Source organism: Musca autumnalis, unplaced genomic scaffold, assembly GCF_047663935.1.
Source record: "Musca autumnalis isolate F117 unplaced genomic scaffold, ASM4766393v1 scaffold_4, whole genome shotgun sequence".
Lineage (NCBI taxonomy): Eukaryota > Metazoa > Arthropoda > Insecta > Diptera > Muscidae > Musca > Musca autumnalis.
This window is the reverse complement of record NW_027411977.1, coordinates 93,121,039-93,126,094: the sequence shown is the minus strand read 5'-3', so window position 1 is coordinate 93,126,094 and position 5,056 is coordinate 93,121,039. Positions and strand designations below refer to the sequence as shown.

The 5,056-nt window shown below is 38.0% G+C and overlaps 1 protein-coding gene and 1 long non-coding RNA gene across 7 annotated transcripts in view; one reads left to right on the top strand and one right to left on the bottom strand.

Moving 5' to 3' along the window:
* The window catches only part of LOC141401689 (uncharacterized), a 116,012-nt gene extending 114,320 nt beyond the window's left edge, over window positions 1-1,692 (top strand). Inside the window, exon 2 of the long non-coding RNA XR_012412420.1 lies at window positions 206-1,692. This is a non-coding gene — a long non-coding RNA (uncharacterized lncRNA). The remainder of the gene's footprint in view (window positions 1-205) is intronic.
* zormin overlaps window positions 1-1,838 on the bottom strand; it is a 361,202-nt gene extending 359,364 nt beyond the window's left edge. For 3 of the 6 annotated variants that reach the window (XM_073982044.1, XM_073982035.1, XM_073982040.1), the window contains exon 1: window positions 1,665-1,838. The gene's annotated coding sequence lies outside the window, so the exon portion shown is untranslated. Of the gene's footprint in view, window positions 1-1,433; window positions 1,624-1,664 lie in introns of those variants that run through there. The other 3 variants (XM_073982031.1, XM_073982037.1, XM_073982033.1) reach the window with 3 other exon arrangements.
* Between the last annotated feature and the right edge of the window lie 3,218 nt (window positions 1,839-5,056).

The following is a 5,056-nucleotide window of genomic DNA, read 5'->3' as shown; positions in this document are numbered from 1 at the left end:
AATTTTTGACCAAATCGGTTCATTCATTCGAGAGTTATCGTGCGCACCAGCCAGCCAGACAGACAGACGGACAGACATTACTAAATCAAATCCAAACATACTTGGAGTCTAAAACCATTATTTTGATGAGTCACATTTTGCCCGTATGAAAGTGTATATACCCTCGTAAGCAAAAATGGTGAGGGTATAAAAATGGGCGTAAAAGTGGGCGTGGTCAAATTTTCAAACCTAAGTTGTGTTGTGACGAACATATCAAAAAAAAAAAAAGAATTATCCAAATCGGTCCAGCTGATGCCATTACCAAGGAACGACACTTGATTTTTATTTATATAGATAAGTTGTCCTTTTAAATTTCTTCCTAAGTTTTTGTCCCACAATACTTAATTTTCGGTAAAAAGTAAAAAGAAAAATATTCTGCCAGTTGCTTAAAAAATGAAGACTTTCCTTGTCCCTTCTAGGATATTTGCGGATTTACGTTTCATTCAAACATTTGCACTTTGGCATTTTATGATACACCTTCACAGTTGGACGTTATTCCTGAGAACATATTTCACTAATTACAGACAACTTGTACCGTTAATTTAGAAACATAAATATTTTCATATGTACCGATGTTATGTCACCGCAAGACATTTGAGGTAGTTTTGTTTTCGACTAATTACATGGCATTAAAATTACACAAACAACACAAAACATAAATTGCTTAATGAATGAGGTCATAGGCAGGCGACGGTTAAATTTACATAAATTGTTTAACAAAAACAAAAAAAAAATACAAAAAGAAAAGTACAACAACCAAAAATTATGGCGGCAAAAGTAAAGACACGAAAATTGGCGTTTACAATGCCCTGTCATATTTGGCGAGAATGAAATCTCAGGGTGGTGTCGCACCACATTTTCGATCAATTAAAAGCAATGATGAACATTTTGTTTTCTGACACAACGATCGTTGTGGCTAATGATTTGAATGTAGGTGTTCATGAGATTTCAAGCTCGACATTGAAAAGTGAAATTGAAATATTATTCAGCACAACACAACCCCTACAATTGGGGGGCACACTTAGAACACGATGTCTGTCAGCAATGGAGCAAGCTAGTTGGAGCACGGAACAGCTTGTTTTGAGAAACTCATTAATTTTGTTTAATTTATTTTAATTTCACATTATTTATTGCTTGTTTTGTTTTGTTTTGTTTTTTTCTTCTTGTTCTTTTCGTAGAAAGAGGCAAAATCTGACAACATTTTTATTGCCTTTCTCAAAACTTATTGTAGTTTGTGATTTATTTCGAAGATTAATTAACACAAGTTGAAGTGGAAGAACGAACAACAAGGTGTGAAAATTTGAACACTTAAAACGTTTTGGCACTTTTGCGCCAAGTGGATCTGAATTAATTTCAATGTAATTTGTTTTTGCATCAACGTTCAAAAAATTTACTTTTAATTTATATATCATTTTCTTCTTTTTTTTTGTTTCACATTTGCAATTTATGTGTAACGCATCAACAAGCTGTAATGTAAATTTCACACTATGCGTTAAGCATAAGAACTTTGTTGCAAGCAGAAACACTTGTTTGTGAATGAGTGTAATTATTTTTTGTTTTGATTTCTTTCTTTTTGAACGCTTCCAAACACGCGCTTATATTTTTATGCAATCAACTCTGTGTACCTTACACACGCGTTTCTCGGATGAGACTAACAACAGAAATTATTTGCGATCGCTGTTTGGCCATTCAACAAAAACATCGACGACATCGAAGAGCCAACAGGCATTGTCTGAAATCATAAGAATTGCAGGCAAGAAAACAAACGAACAGCCAGCCAGCAGAGACGTTTTAGCTTTAGCCGGCTACTGTTTTGCTCAGAGGTTGGCTTCTCAAAATGTGACCGGTAATAGTTGCCGGTAATGTTCTGCTGTACGTTATCGGCCAAATCAATTGAGATTGATTGAGAAAATATTGTGTGAGAGTTCTAATACGCTCTCAAGTTATGTTAGCAAAAGCATTTTGTTGTCTTTTTCAAAACGCTCGTTTTTATGGCTTAAGCTGGAATTGTCGTTTGTGCGTTTCCACTTCTTTGCATTTAACAGTTTATGTTAAGCTCTTACCAAACATACTCTCTTAAATGTTAAACGCCTTGCACTGTGGCTCATATCAATTGTTTTGATGGATTACATATTCGTATGTATTTACTATATAAAACAAATAATCAAGGCATCGCTGAAGGGAAATGGTTTTGTATCAAAATCAAGGCGTATGATTTATAATATTAAGTACACGCTAGTAAGTACTTAGCTCGTTTTTTAGGCAATTTATATTCCGATTGCAAATTAAGGGCATAATAAAATAAAACCCAAATAGGTATTTTGATTTGCTTTTTTAATGTGGTCATTAGTCATTAGGTGGCACTTTTTATACCCTCAGCATTTATGCTACGGAGGGTATATAAAACAATTAGTTTCCATGAAGCCAAGGCTTGTACTATTATAATACGCGAAGTATTGTAGTTTACCAGTAACTATGACTATTACTAAAAAATTAATTTGCGTGGATGTTATGACCGCGTAAAAGGCAAAAACACGTTAAAGCTATTGAGGTTTTTACAGTGTTTTATTTAACTTGCTTTGGTTTCCGTTTAGTTCAAATCTGGTAACTCATTTTTAACACAGTTGCAGTTGACCAATCGAACTGAAACTTTGCACACTTTTCAGATTTGGATGGCAATAAATATATATGAAATCAAACGCAATATTGGGTCATTTTTACAGTGTTTTAAAGGTGTTTTATTTAAATTGCATTTCAAATTTGGTAACTCATTTTTGACAAACTTGCAGTTGATCAATCGAACTAAAACTTCGCACACTTTTCAGATTTAGATGACAATACATGAATATGAAATCAAAACCAATATTGGTCTATTTTTACAGTGTTTTATTTAGGTAAGGTTACTTTTCAAATCTGGTAACTCATTTTCCACACAGTTGCAGTTGACCCAGACTCATGCTAAAGCCGAAGTCTGGGCGGTCCAGTACGAACGTAGCGTCACGAATAAATTCGTACGTCACCCTCCCTTTGTCACCGTCCATCCACCTAGTCCGCCACCTAACAGCAACACGCTCCCGAAGAATTGGACTGCGCCGCATAACATCCCCATCCACAAATCAGAAGGCCCGAGCCAATCATCCTGAGACAGTTGCAAGCCACGCTTTAGCTTGTACAAGCCACGCTTTAGCTTGTACTGCATTGAGTCCGTAGACACAGTGCGACACACTGGCAGACAAGCTAACATGACCACTCGTTGACACGACAAGAGCTTCCAACGCGCAACAGCAGATTCTGCTGCGGCACACCATATGTTGCACAGGCAACAAAGAATCCACCATATATGGTGTGCACGGAACGCCTTCTTAAACCCCAGTCGGTCCGCAAGACCCTTCTTACCATACCAGCAACAGCAGTCAACTTGTCCTTCAAACGTTCAAAGTGTGCAGGAAGTTCATCCTCTCGGCCATCGTTATTCCAAGGTACTTGACTCGCTTGACATATCGTATGCCGTGGTCACCAAATCGAACGTGGGAAGGTCGACTGTGCGCTAATCTGCCTTTCAGCAGCATTAACTCCGACTTCTCCCTAGACACCTCAACACCCACTCGGTCACTCCAAACCGCCACGATGCCTATGGCCTCCTCAACACGTCTTTCCAGTTCGACTCGAGTCTCACCTTCGACCATGATGAGGAGATCATCAGCATACGCACAGATCTAGAGAGTGGACGCTAACTCCCGCAGCAGAGAATCCAGCATGAGGTTCCAAATAAATGGACCACAGATAGACCCCTGAGGTTAGCCTCGCTCCACATCTGTCCAGACCGTCTCATTGGCTCCCACGACACTCCCGACACCTGATCCAGACACATGATCTCAGAAAGCTTAGCGAGCACGCTATCCCACGAAAGGAAGTCAAATGCGCCCTTAAAGTCAACAAATATGCCTAAGACATATTTGACATTTGACCCGCTCAGACTGTTCTGCACATGCATCCACACGTCCACCGTACCTAAACCCTCGATAATTTACAATATTTCTAAATATAATGAGTAGCGCTTTTATAATATTTTTTCTTATTATCAGAATTGAAACCGCTTTAACTTTTACGCGCAATAACCGAAATTTGTATCCCGAACAGATTTGAGAATGGGAATTTTTTCTCAATCCATTTACCAAAAATCTTTCGTGTAGCTTAAACAAATTTTTTTCAATTTTTTTTCGATGGAAAACTAAAAAAGTATGTCCTTTCCTCATATACATTTTCATACCGGCAAAATGTGCCTCATCGTAATAATGGTTTTAGACCAGAAGTATGTTTGGACGAAATCTGTTACAGATAATTTGGATTCGATTTAGAAATGTCAGTCCATCTGGCTGGTTGGAGCGCACGATAACTCTCGAACGTATGAATCGATTTGGTCCAAAAACTAAGTTCAAGTTCAAAGATAACCGATATCGGTCCAACCCTTCGGGTACCTCCGCCACAAAAATTTTCGCTAATATGATGCGCACGATAACTCTCAAGTGGACTAACGGAATTGGTCATAACTTTGCATGTAGAAATATTAATTTCATTTTTAGATCGGGTTCGAATATGGACTATATCAGCTCACTCCTTCGGAAAAGGTGAAATTGAAGACTTCCTTTCGGATCGTTTTCAATTTTTCTCAGCAGGATCTCTTTGCGACCCCATTTACGGCGGTACAATTTTTTTGGGGTTAAGTAAATACTTCCTGATATAATGACCTAAAAACTCCAAGAAACCTTGACGGCATCAACTAAAGTGCGAAATCTGGAAGATAACTTCCGGAAGGAGTTTCTGATTGGTCCAACCTTTGCACATCGTATTATTTCAAAATCTCCAAAAAAGCCTGCCGGCTATAACGGATCACTCTCTCGGATACCTCCCATACAAAGTTTAGAAAGAGTACAGTTTAAGGATTCGTCTGGGATCGTTTTTATATTTTTGGCAACATGTTTTGTATGCGGCCTTATTTAACGACATAGTTTTTTTC